The 12,193-nt window shown below is 43.8% G+C and overlaps 1 long non-coding RNA gene and 23 other non-coding genes across 24 annotated transcripts in view; all 24 read right to left on the bottom strand.

Annotated features, from left to right (window-relative positions):
• LOC124376858 overlaps nt 1-12,193 on the bottom strand; it is a 21,957-nt gene that overhangs the window by 7,773 nt on the left and 1,991 nt on the right. The gene's annotated exons all lie outside the window — the stretch shown is intronic.
• Nucleotides 65-137, bottom strand: trnar-acg. The gene has a single exon. It is a non-coding gene; the product is annotated as a tRNA-Arg (tRNA).
• trnas-gcu lies at nt 1,003-1,084 on the bottom strand. Its single transcript has one exon. It is a non-coding gene; the product is annotated as a tRNA-Ser (tRNA).
• trnah-gug lies at nt 1,281-1,352 on the bottom strand. Its single transcript has one exon. It is a non-coding gene; the product is annotated as a tRNA-His (tRNA).
• trnar-acg lies at nt 1,854-1,926 on the bottom strand. The gene has a single exon. It is a non-coding gene; the product is annotated as a tRNA-Arg (tRNA).
• Nucleotides 2,795-2,876, bottom strand: trnas-gcu. The gene has a single exon. It is a non-coding gene; the product is annotated as a tRNA-Ser (tRNA).
• On the bottom strand, nt 3,073-3,144 carry trnah-gug. Its single transcript has one exon. It is a non-coding gene; the product is annotated as a tRNA-His (tRNA).
• Nucleotides 3,646-3,718, bottom strand: trnar-acg. Its single transcript has one exon. It is a non-coding gene; the product is annotated as a tRNA-Arg (tRNA).
• On the bottom strand, nt 4,585-4,665 carry trnas-gcu. Its single transcript has one exon. It is a non-coding gene; the product is annotated as a tRNA-Ser (tRNA).
• Nucleotides 4,862-4,933, bottom strand: trnah-gug. The gene has a single exon. It is a non-coding gene; the product is annotated as a tRNA-His (tRNA).
• trnar-acg lies at nt 5,434-5,506 on the bottom strand. Its single transcript has one exon. It is a non-coding gene; the product is annotated as a tRNA-Arg (tRNA).
• trnas-gcu lies at nt 6,371-6,452 on the bottom strand. The gene has a single exon. It is a non-coding gene; the product is annotated as a tRNA-Ser (tRNA).
• On the bottom strand, nt 6,649-6,720 carry trnah-gug. Its single transcript has one exon. It is a non-coding gene; the product is annotated as a tRNA-His (tRNA).
• Nucleotides 7,030-7,101, bottom strand: trnae-uuc. Its single transcript has one exon. It is a non-coding gene; the product is annotated as a tRNA-Glu (tRNA).
• On the bottom strand, nt 7,227-7,299 carry trnar-acg. Its single transcript has one exon. It is a non-coding gene; the product is annotated as a tRNA-Arg (tRNA).
• trnas-gcu lies at nt 8,163-8,244 on the bottom strand. Its single transcript has one exon. It is a non-coding gene; the product is annotated as a tRNA-Ser (tRNA).
• On the bottom strand, nt 8,441-8,512 carry trnah-gug. Its single transcript has one exon. It is a non-coding gene; the product is annotated as a tRNA-His (tRNA).
• On the bottom strand, nt 9,012-9,084 carry trnar-acg. The gene has a single exon. It is a non-coding gene; the product is annotated as a tRNA-Arg (tRNA).
• Nucleotides 9,954-10,035, bottom strand: trnas-gcu. Its single transcript has one exon. It is a non-coding gene; the product is annotated as a tRNA-Ser (tRNA).
• On the bottom strand, nt 10,232-10,303 carry trnah-gug. Its single transcript has one exon. It is a non-coding gene; the product is annotated as a tRNA-His (tRNA).
• Nucleotides 10,612-10,683, bottom strand: trnae-uuc. The gene has a single exon. It is a non-coding gene; the product is annotated as a tRNA-Glu (tRNA).
• Nucleotides 10,809-10,881, bottom strand: trnar-acg. The gene has a single exon. It is a non-coding gene; the product is annotated as a tRNA-Arg (tRNA).
• trnas-gcu lies at nt 11,752-11,833 on the bottom strand. Its single transcript has one exon. It is a non-coding gene; the product is annotated as a tRNA-Ser (tRNA).
• Nucleotides 12,030-12,101, bottom strand: trnah-gug. Its single transcript has one exon. It is a non-coding gene; the product is annotated as a tRNA-His (tRNA).

Below are 12,193 nucleotides of genomic sequence, written 5' to 3' on the forward strand. Positions count from 1 at the left end.
TGAAACACATCCCTTTGATATCAGTGTGTCAAACTGTGGCATCGTGCATAAGGTCAAAAAGAGCCGAGCCAGCCAGGAGTCGAACCTGGAATCTTCTGATCCGTAGTCAGACGCGTTATCCATTGTGCCACTGGCCCAAGCCTGAGCTACCTGAATGAGCTACTCACTCATTTTGATCCCCTTCATGAAACCGCGCCACTGGACGCGAGCCACGACCAAACCAAGAATTCAAAAGCACAGCAAAAAAATCACCTGAATTCAAGTTTGGGATGCTGTGTACATAGGCCGTTCTATTAGCCACTACTCTATGATGTTTTTATTTGCATTTATTTTACTCTGTTTTGCAGGCGTCCTAATCCAGAGAGTCATATAGTGAACCTTTGATCCAGTGAGCATAAAAAATTGTTGCTTTATCTGACAAGCAAAACTTTTAGATAGGGTATTAGCACAAGAATAGATAACTAATAAAACACTATGCAGCTTCAACCTAGCGTTTCGTCTGTGGATGGAGTTAGACTCAACAGGTAAAAACGCGCAAATAAACTCAAAGGACGAGGTGGCTGAGTTGTTAAGGCCGTGGATTGCTAACCCATTGTTCTCTGAAATTGTCGATTCCAATCCCATCTTTGTCGGTTGGTTTGCTTTAAAATTACCTCTTGCTTACACTTTTTTTCCCTGAAGGTGAACAAACTCCACTGCACATAGTAAAATTGACCTGTTTCTTAGCATGAATCTTGTAAATTGGTGTCTGGTGGAAACACTATTAGATTTCTAATCATTTAGTGGTCAAATTTTCTTAGCTGGTGCCTAAATATTAGTAATAGTAATATCTTCAGACAAATTCACATACACAATTTTACGGTAATTCTCTAAAAAAAAAAAAAAAAAAAAAAAGGAAATCGGGCTTCATTTCCCGCAGAAACAAAGTCAGACAGTTCCATGGAAGTGTCTAACGTCACTGTGCAAAAACTGGATTTTTGTGCTTACTCTTAAAGCGGCAGCCGACGAGGATGGGATTCGAACCCACGCGTGCAGAGCACAATGGATTAGCAGTCCATCGCCTTAACCACTCGGCCACCTCGTCACATGGCGCAACCCAATATCCTGACGAAGCCCTATTTTTCAAGACAGACCTAAGGACTTAAATAGTAATTGAAAAGAAGAAAATCTAAAAACACTATAAATGATAACTGTTTAAAAAGCCGCAGAATCTTGGGGTGACATAGCACATGTTCATTCGGTTTTCCCAATGGCAACCGACACAGGGCGGGTAAAGGCCATGCCGTGACCCGGATTCGAACCGGGGTTGCTGCGGCCACAACGCAGAGTACTAACCACTATACGATCACGGCGTTAAACGCTTGCGGTGGCGCAAAAGGGATGTTTGCCCTGGAACGTAAACTACTGGCTGACGACATGGGCCACACTGGGAGCTGTTCACCTCATTCGTCTTTCCTTCTGGTAACCATTTCAATGGTGTACAGCGTTGAGCTTTGTGAAAGTCAACTTACAAGCGTGACGCAAAACGTGGCCAAAGTCAGATTTAGCGTGCTATGTTGAAAGCACCATGCCATGACTCTAATACCAGCTGGGGTAGCTGTGGCTCCTCGAGCAAAATGTGGATGCAGAATTCAACGCCTTATTGAAGCAAAACAAGGTTTCCCATACCGAGTCGAACCGGGCCGCCTGGGTGAAAACCAGGAATCCTAACCGCTAGACCATATGGGAAACAGACGTCGAAACCTGATCACAAAGGGCTGTGTCAGATGAGGACCAACTTTGAATCCATTGAAACACATCCCTTTGATATCAGTGTGTCAAACTGTGGCATCGTGCATAAGGTCAAAAAGAGCCGAGCCAGCCAGGAGTCGAACCTGGAATCTTCTGATCCGTAGTCAGACGCGTTATCCATTGCGCCACTGGCCCAAGCCTGAGCTACCTGAATGAGCTACTCACTCATTTTGATCCCCTTCATGAAACCGCGCCACTGGACGCGAGCCACGACCAAACCAAGAATTCAAAAGCACAGCAAAAAAAATCACCTGAATTCAAGTTTGGGATGCTGTGTACATAGGCCGTTCTATTAGCCACTACTCTATGATGTTTTTATTTGCATTTATTTTACTCTGTTTTGCAGGCGTCCTAATCCAGAGAGTCATATAGTGAACCTTTGATCCAGTGAGCATAAAAAATTGTTGCTTTATCTGACAAGCAAAACTTTTAGATAGGGTATTAGCACAAGAATAGATAACTAATAAAACACTATGCAGCTTCAACCTAGCGTTTCGTCTGTGGATGGAGTTAGACTCAACAGGTAAAAACACACGCAAATAAACTCAAAGGACGAGGTGGCTGAGTTGTTAAGGCCGTGGAATGCTAACCCATTGTTCTCTGAAATTGTCGATTCCAATCCCATCTTTGTCGGTTGGTTTGCTTTAAAATTACCTCTTGCTTACACTTTTTTTCCCTGAAGGTGAACAAACTCCACTGCACATAGTAAAATTGACCTGTTTCTTAGCATGAATCTTGTAAATTGGTGTCTGGTGGAAACACTATTAGATTTCTAATCATTTAGTGGTCAAATTTTCTTAGCTGGTGCCTAAATATTAGTAATAGTAATATCTTCAGACAAATTCACATACACAATTTTACGGTAATTCTCTAAAAAAAAAAAAAAAAAAAAAAAGGAAATCGGGCTTCATTTCCCGCAGAAACAAAGTCAGACAGTTCCATGGAAGTGTCTAACGTCACTGTGCAAAAACTGGATTTTTGTGCTTACTCTTAAAGCGGCAGCCGACGAGGATGGGATTCGAACCCACGCGTGCAGAGCACAATGGATTAGCAGTCCATCGCCTTAACCACTCGGCCACCTCGTCACATGGCGCAACCCAATATCCTGACGAAGCCCTATTTTTCAAGACAGACCTAAGGACTTAAATAGTAATTGAAAAGAAGAAAATCTAAAAACACTATAAATGATAACTGTTTAAAAAGCCGCAGAATCTTGGGGTGACATAGCACATGTTCATTCGGTTTTCCCAATGGCAACCGACACAGGGCGGGTAAAGGCCATGCCGTGACCCGGATTCGAACCGGGGTTGCTGCGGCCACAACGCAGAGTACTAACCACTATACGATCACGGCGTTAAACGCTTGCGGTGGCGCAAAAGGGATGTTTGCCCTGGAACGTAAACTACTGGCTGACGACATGGGCCACACTGGGAGCTGTTCACCTCATTCGTCTTTCCTTCTGGTAACCATTTCAATGGTGTACAGCGTTGAGCTTTGTGAAAGTCAACTTACAAGCGTGACGCAAAACGTGGCCAAAGTCAGATTTAGCGTGCTATGTTGAAAGCACCATGCCATGACTCTAATACCAGCTGGGGTAGCTGTGGCTCCTCGAGCAAAATGTGGATGCAGAATTCAACGCCTTATTGAAGCAAAACAAGGTTTCCCATACCGAGTCGAACCGGGCCGCCTGGGTGAAAACCAGGAATCCTAACCGCTAGACCATATGGGAAACAGACGTCGAAACCTGATCACAAAGGGCTGTGTCAGATGAGGACCAACTTTGAATCCATTGAAACACATCCCTTTGATATCAGTGTGTCAAACTGTGGCATCGTGCATAAGGTCAAAAAGAGCCGAGCCAGCCAGGAGTCGAACCTGGAATCTTCTGATCCGTAGTCAGACGCGTTATCCATTGCGCCACTGGCCCAAGCCTGAGCTACCTGAATGAGCTACTCACTCATTTTGATCCCCTTCATGAAACCGCGCCACTGGACGCGAGCCACGACCAAACCAAGAATTCAAAAGCACAGCAAAAAAAATCACCTGAATTCAAGTTTGGGATGCTGTGTACATAGGCCGTTCTATTAGCCACTACTCTATGATGTTTTTATTTGCATTTATTTTACTCTGTTTTGCAGGCGTCCTAATCCAGAGAGTCATATAGTGAACCTTTGATCCAGTGAGCATAAAAAATTGTTGCTTTATCTGACAAGCAAAACTTTTAGATAGGGTATTAGCACAAGAATAGATAACTAATAAAACACTATGCAGCTTCAACCTAGCGTTTCGTCTGTGGATGGAGTTAGACTCAACAGGTAAAAACACACGCAAATAAACTCAAAGGACGAGGTGGCTGAGTTGTTAAGGCCGTGGAATGCTAACCCATTGTTCTCTGAAATTGTCGATTCAATCCCATCTTTGTCGGTTGGTTTGCTTTAAAATTACCTCTTGCTTACACTTTTTTTCCCTGAAGGTGAACAAACTCCACTGCACATAGTAAAATTGACCTGTTTCTTAGCATGAATCTTGTAAATTGGTGTCTGGTGGAAACACTATTAGATTTCTAATCATTTAGTGGTCAAATTTTCTTAGCTGGTGCCTAAATATTAGTAATAGTAATATCTTCAGACAAATTCACATACACAATTTTACGGTAATTCTCTAAAAAAAAAAAAAAAAAAAAAAGGAAATCGGGCTTCATTTCCCGCAGAAACAAAGTCAGACAGTTCCATGGAAGTGTCTAACGTCACTGTGCAAAAACTGGATTTTTGTGCTTACTCTTAAAGCGGCAGCCGACGAGGATGGGATTCGAACCCAGCGTGCAGAGCACAATGGATTAGCAGTCCATCGCCTTAACCACTCGGCCACCTCGTCACATGGCGCAACCCAATATCCTGACGAAGCCCTATTTTTCAAGACAGACCTAAGGACTTAAATAGTAATTGAAAAGAAGAAAATCTAAAAACACTATAAATGATAACTGTTTAAAAAGCCGCAGAATCTTGGGGTGACATAGCACATGTTCATTCGGTTTTCCCAATGGCAACCGACACAGGGCGGGTAAAGGCCATGCCGTGACCCGGATTCGAACCGGGGTTGCTGCGGCCACAACGCAGAGTACTAACCACTATACGATCACGGCGTTAAACGCTTGCGGTGGCGCAAAAGGGATGTTTGCCCTGGAACGTAAACTACTGGCTGACGACATGGGCCACACTGGGAGCTGTTCACCTCATTCGTCTTTCCTTCTGGTAACCATTTCAATGGTGTACAGCGTTGAGCTTTGTGAAAGTCAACTTACAAGCGTGACGCAAAACGTGGCCAAAGTCAGATTTAGCGTGCTATGTTGAAAGCACCATGCCATGACTCTAATACCAGCTGGGGTAGCTGTGGCTCCTCGAGCAAAATGTGGATGCAGAATTCAACGCCTTATTGAAGCAAAACAAGGTTTCCCATACCGAGTCGAACCGGGCCGCCTGGGTGAAAACCAGGAATCCTAACCGCTAGACCATATGGGAAACAGACGTGAAACCTGATCACAAAGGGCTGTGTCAGATGAGGACCAACTTTGAATCCATTGAAACACATCCCTTTGATATCAGTGTGTCAAACTGTGGCATCGTGCATAAGGTCAAAAAGAGCCGAGCCAGCCAGGAGTCGAACCTGGAATCTTCTGATCCGTAGTCAGACGCGTTATCCATTGCGCCACTGGCCCAAGCCTGAGCTACCTGAATGAGCTACTCACTCATTTTGATCCCCTTCATGAAACCGCGCCACTGGACGCGAGCCACGACCAAACCAAGAATTCAAAAGCACAGCAAAAAAAATCACCTGAATTCAAGTTTGGGATGCTGTGTACATAGGCCGTTCTATTAGCCACTACTCTATGATGTTTTTATTTGCATTTATTTTACTCTGTTTTGCAGGCGTCCTAATCCAGAGAGTCATATAGTGAACCTTTGATCCAGTGAGCATAAAAAATTGTTGCTTTATCTGACAAGCAAAACTTTTAGATAGGGTATTAGCACAAGAATAGATAACTAATAAAACACTATGCAGCTTCAACCTAGCGTTTCGTCTGTGGATGGAGTTAGACTCAACACGTAAAAACACGCGCAAATAAACTCAAAGGACGAGGTGGCTGAGTTGTTAAGGCCGTGGAATGCTAACCCATTGTTCTCTGAAATTGTCGATTCCAATCCCATCTTTGTCGGTTGGTTTGCTTTAAAATTACCTCTTGCTTACACTTTTTTTCCCTGAAGGTGAACAAACTCCACTGCACATAGTAAAATTGACCTGTTTCTTAGCATGAATCTTGTAAATTGGTGTCTGGTGGAAACACTATTAGATTTCTAATCATTTAGTGGTCAAATTTTCTTAGCTGGTCCTAAATATTAGTAATAGTAATATCTTCAGACAAATTCACATACACAATTTTACGGTAATTCTCTAAAAAAAAAAAAAAAAAAAAGGAAATCGGGCTTCATTTCCCGCAGAAACAAAGTCAGACAGTTCCATGGAAGTGTCTAACGTCACTGTGCAAAAACTGGATTTTTGTGCTTACTCTTAAAGCGGCAGCCGACGAGGATGGGATTCGAACCCACGCGTGCAGAGCACAATGGATTAGCAGTCCATCGCCTTAACCACTCGGCCACCTCGTCACATGGCGCAACCCAATATCCTGACGAAGCCCTATTTTTCAAGACAGACCTAAGGACTTAAATAGTAATTGAAAAGAAGAAAATCTAAAAACACTATAAATGATAACTGTTTAAAAAGCCGCAGAATCTTGGGGTGACATAGCACATGTTCATTCGGTTTTCCCAATGGCAACCGACACAGGGCGGGTAAAGGCCATGCCGTGACCCGGATTCGAACCGGGGTTGCTGCGGCCACAACGCAGAGTACTAACCACTATACGATCACGGCGTTAAACGCTATGCGGTGGCGCAAAAGGGATGTTTGCCCTGGAACGTAAACTACTGGCTGACGACATGGGCCACACTGGGAGCTGTTCACCTCATTCGTCTTTCCTTCTGGTAACCATTTCAATGGTGTACAGCGTTGAGCTTTGTGAAAGTCAACTTACAAGCGTGACGCAAAACGTGGCCAAAGTCAGATTTAGCGTGCTATGTTGAAAGCACCATGCCATGACTCTAATACCAGCTGGGGTAGCTGTGGCTCCTCGAGCAAAATGTGGATGCAGAATTCAACGCCTTATTGAAGCAAAAACAAGGTTTCCCATACCGGGAGTCGAACCCGGGCCGCCTGGGTGAAAACCAGGAATCCTAACCGCTAGACCATATGGGAAACAGACGTCGAAACCTGATCACAAAGGGCTGTGTCAGATGAGGACCAACTTTGAATCCATTGAAACACATCCCTTTGATATCAGTGTGTCAAACTGTGGCATCGTGCATAAGGTCAAAAAGAGCCGAGCCAGCCAGGAGTCGAACCTGGAATCTTCTGATCCGTAGTCAGACGCGTTATCCATTGCGCCACTGGCCCAAGCCTGAGCTACCTGAATGAGCTACTCACTCATTTTGATCCCCTTCATGAAACCGCGCCACTGGACGCGAGCCACGACCAAACCAAGAATTCAAAAGCACAGCAAAAAAAATCACCTGAATTCAAGTTTGGGATGCTGTGTACATAGGCCGTTCTATTAGCCACTACTCTATGATGTTTTTATTTGCATTTATTTTACTCTGTTTTGCAGGCGTCCTAATCCAGAGAGTCATATAGTGAACCTTTGATCCAGTGAGCATAAAAAATTGTTGCTTTATCTGACAAGCAAAACTTTTAGATAGGGTATTAGCACAAGAATAGATAACTAATAAAACACTATGCAGCTTCAACCTAGCGTTTCGTCTGTGGATGGAGTTAGACTCAACAGGTAAAAACACGCGCAAATAAACTCAAAGGACGAGGTGGCTGAGTTGTTAAGGCCGTGGAATGCTAACCCATTGTTCTCTGAAATTGTCGATTCCAATCCCATCTTTGTCGGTTGGTTTGCTTTAAAATTACCTCTTGCTTACACTTTTTTTCCCTGAAGGTGAACAAACTCCACTGCACATAGTAAAATTGACCTGTTTCTTAGCATGAATCTTGTAAATTGGTGTCTGGTGGAAACACTATTAGATTTCTAATCATTTAGTGGTCAAATTTTCTTAGCTGGTCCCTAAATATTAGTAATAGTAATATCTTCAGACAAATTCACATACACAATTTTACGGTAATTCTCTAAAAAAAAAAAAAAAAAAGGAAATCGGGCTTCATTTCCCGCAGAAACAAAGTCAGACAGTTCCATGGAAGTGTCTAACGTCACTGTGCAAAAACTGGATTTTTGTGCTTACTCTTAAAGCGGCAGCCGACGAGGATGGGATTCGAACCCACGCGTGCAGAGCACAATGGATTAGCAGTCCATCGCCTTAACCACTCGGCCACCTCGTCACATGGCGCAACCCAATATCCTGACGAAGCCCTATTTTTCAAGACAGACCTAAGGACTTAAATAGTAATTGAAAAGAAGAAAATCTAAAAACACTATAAATGATAACTGTTTAAAAAGCCGCAGAATCTTGGGGTGACATAGCACATGTTCATTCGGTTTTCCCAATGGCAACCGACACAGGGCGGGTAAAGGCCATGCCGTGACCCGGATTCGAACCGGGGTTGCTGCGGCCACAACGCAGAGTACTAACCACTATACGATCACGGCGTTAAACGCTTGCGGTGGCGCAAAGGGATGTTTGCCCTGAACGTAAACTACTGGCTGACGACATGGGCCACACTGGGAGCTGTTCACCTCATTCGTCTTTCCTTCTGGTAACCATTTCAATGGTGTACAGCGTTGAGCTTTGTGAAAGTCAACTTACAAGCGTGACGCAAAACGTGGCCAAAGTCAGATTTAGCGTGCTATGTTGAAAGCACCATGCCATGACTCTAATACCAGCTGGGGTAGCTGTGGCTCCTCGAGCAAAATGTGGATGCAGAATTCAACGCCTTATTGAAGCAAAACAAGGTTTCCCATACCGAGTCGAACCGGGCCGCCTGGGTGAAAACCAGGAATCCTAACCGCTAGACCATATGGGAAACAGACGTCGAAACCTGATCACAAAGGGCTGTGTCAGATGAGGACCAACTTTGAATCCATTGAAACACATCCCTTTGATATCAGTGTGTCAAACTGTGGCATCGTGCATAAGGTCAAAAAGAGCCGAGCCAGCCAGGAGTCGAACCTGGAATCTTCTGATCCGTAGTCAGACGCGTTATCCATTGCGCCACTGGCCCAAGCCTGAGCTACCTGAATGAGCTACTCACTCATTTTGATCCCCTTCATGAAACCGCGCCACTGGACGCGAGCCACGACCAAACCAAGAATTCAAAAGCACAGCAAAAAAAATCACCTGAATTCAAGTTTGGGATGCTGTGTACATAGGCCGTTCTATTAGCCACTACTCTATGATGTTTTTATTTGCATTTATTTTACTCTGTTTTGCAGGCGTCCTAATCCAGAGAGTCATATAGTGAACCTTTGATCCAGTGAGCATAAAAAATTGTTGCTTTATCTGACAAGCAAAACTTTTAGATAGGGTATTAGCACAAGAATAGATAACTAATAAAACACTATGCAGCTTCAACCTAGCGTTTCGTCTGTGGATGGAGTTAGACTCAACAGGTAAAAACACGCGCAAATAAACTCAAAGGACGAGGTGGCTGAGTTGTTAAGGCCGTGGAATGCTAACCCATTGTTCTCTGAAATTGTCGATTCCAATCCCATCTTTGTCGGTTGGTTTGCTTTAAAATTACCTCTTGCTTACACTTTTTTTCCCTGAAGGTGAACAAACTCCACTGCACATAGTAAAATTGACCTGTTTCTTAGCATGAATCTTGTAAATTGGTGTCTGGTGGAAACACTATTAGATTTCTAATCATTTAGTGGTCAAATTTTCTTAGCTGGTCCCTAAATATTAGTAATAGTAATATCTTCAGACAAATTCACATACACAATTTTACGGTAATTCTCTAAAAAAAAAAAAAAAAAAAAAAAAAAAGGAAATCGGGCTTCATTTCCAGAAACAAAGTCAGACAGTTCCATGGAAGTGTCTAACGTCACTGTGCAAAAACTGGATTTTTGTGCTTACTCTTAAAGCGGCAGCCGACGAGGATGGGATTCGAACCCACGCGTGCAGAGCACAATGGATTAGCAGTCCATCGCCTTAACCACTCGGCCACCTCGTCACATGGCGCAACCCAATATCCTGACGAAGCCCTATTTTTCAAGACAGACCTAAGGACTTAAATAGTAATTGAAAAGAAGAAAATCTAAAAACACTATAAATGATAACTGTTTAAAAAGCCGCAGAATCTTGGGGTGACATAGCACATGTTCATTCGGTTTTCCCAATGGCAACCGACACAGGGCGGGTAAAGGCCATGCCGTGACCCGGATTCGAACCGGGGTTGCTGCGGCCACAACGCAGAGTACTAACCACTATACGATCACGGCGTTAAACGCTTGCGGTGGCGCAAAAGGGATGTTTGCCCTGGAACGTAAACTACTGGCTGACGACATGGGCCACACTGGGAGCTGTTCACCTCATTCGTCTTTCCTTCTGGTAACCATTTCAATGGTGTACAGCGTTGAGCTTTGTGAAAGTCAACTTACAAGCGTGACGCAAAACGTGGCCAAAGTCAGATTTAGCGTGCTATGTTGAAAGCACCATGCCATGACTCTAATACCAGCTGGGGTAGCTGTGGCTCCTCGAGCAAAATGTGGATGCAGAATTCAACGCCTTATTGAAGCAAAAACAAGGTTTCCCATACCGGGAGTCGAACCCGGGCCGCCTGGGTGAAAACCAGGAATCCTAACCGCTAGACCATATGGGAAACAGACGTCGAAACCTGATCACAAAGGGCTGTGTCAGATGAGGACCAACTTTGAATCCATTGAAACACATCCCTTTGATATCAGTGTGTCAAACTGTGGCATCGTGCATAAGGTCAAAAAGAGCCGAGCCAGCCAGGAGTCGAACCTGGAATCTTCTGATCCGTAGTCAGACGCGTTATCCATTGCGCCACTGGCCCAAGCCTGAGCTACCTGAATGAGCTACTCACTCATTTTGATCCCCTTCATGAAACCGCGCCACTGGACGCGAGCCACGACCAAACCAAGAATTCAAAAGCACAGCAAAAAAAATCACCTGAATTCAAGTTTGGGATGCTGTGTACATAGGCCGTTCTATTAGCCACTACTCTATGATGTTTTTATTTGCATTTATTTTACTCTGTTTTGCAGGCGTCCTAATCCAGAGAGTCATATAGTGAACCTTTGATCCAGTGAGCATAAAAAATTGTTGCTTTATCTGACAAGCAAAACTTTTAGATAGGGTATTAGCACAAGAATAGATAACTAATAAAACACTATGCAGCTTCAACCTAGCGTTTCGTCTGTGGATGGAGTTAGACTCAACACGTAAAAACACGCGCAAATAAACTCAAAGGACGAGGTGGCTGAGTTGTTAAGGCCGTGGAATGCTAACCCTTTGTTCTCTGAAATTGTCGATTCGAATCCCATCTTTGTCGGTTGGTTTGCTTTAAAATTACCTCTTGCTTACACTTTTTTTCCCTGAAGGTGAACAAACTCCACTGCACATAGTAAAATTGACCTGTTTCTTAGCATGAATCTTGTAAATTGGTGTCTGGTGGAAACACTATTAGATTTCTAATCATTTAGTGGTCAAATTTTCTTAGCTGGTGCCTAAATATTAGTAATAGTAATATCTTCAGACAAATTCACATACACAATTTTACGGTAATTCTCTAAAAAAAAAAAAAAAAAAAAAAAAAGGAAATCGGGCTTCATTTCCCGCAGAAACAAAGTCAGACAGTTCCATGGAAGTGTCTAACGTCACTGTGCAAAAACTGGATTTTTGTGCTTACTCTTAAAGCGGCAGCCGACGAGGATGGGATTCGAACCCACGCGTGCAGAGCACAATGGATTAGCAGTCCATCGCCTTAACCACTCGGCCACCTCGTCACATGGCGCAACCCAATATCCTGACGAAGCCCTATTTTTCAAGACAGACCTAAGGACTTAAATAGTAATTGAAAAGAAGAAAATCTAAAAACACTATAAATGATAACTGTTTAAAAAGCCGCAGAATCTTGGGGTGACATAGCACATGTTCATTCGGTTTTCCCAATGGCAACCGACACAGGGCGGGTAAAGGCCATGCCGTGACCCGGATTCGAACCGGGGTTGCTGCGGCCACAACGCAGAGTACTAACCACTATACGATCACGGCGTTAAACGCTATGCGGTGGCGCAAAAGGGATGTTTGCCCTGAACGTAAACTACTGGCTGACGACATGGGCCACACTGGGAGCTGTTCACCTC

The sequence above is a fragment of the Silurus meridionalis genome, chromosome 23 (assembly GCF_014805685.1).
Source record: "Silurus meridionalis isolate SWU-2019-XX chromosome 23, ASM1480568v1, whole genome shotgun sequence".
NCBI lineage: Eukaryota > Metazoa > Chordata > Actinopteri > Siluriformes > Siluridae > Silurus > Silurus meridionalis.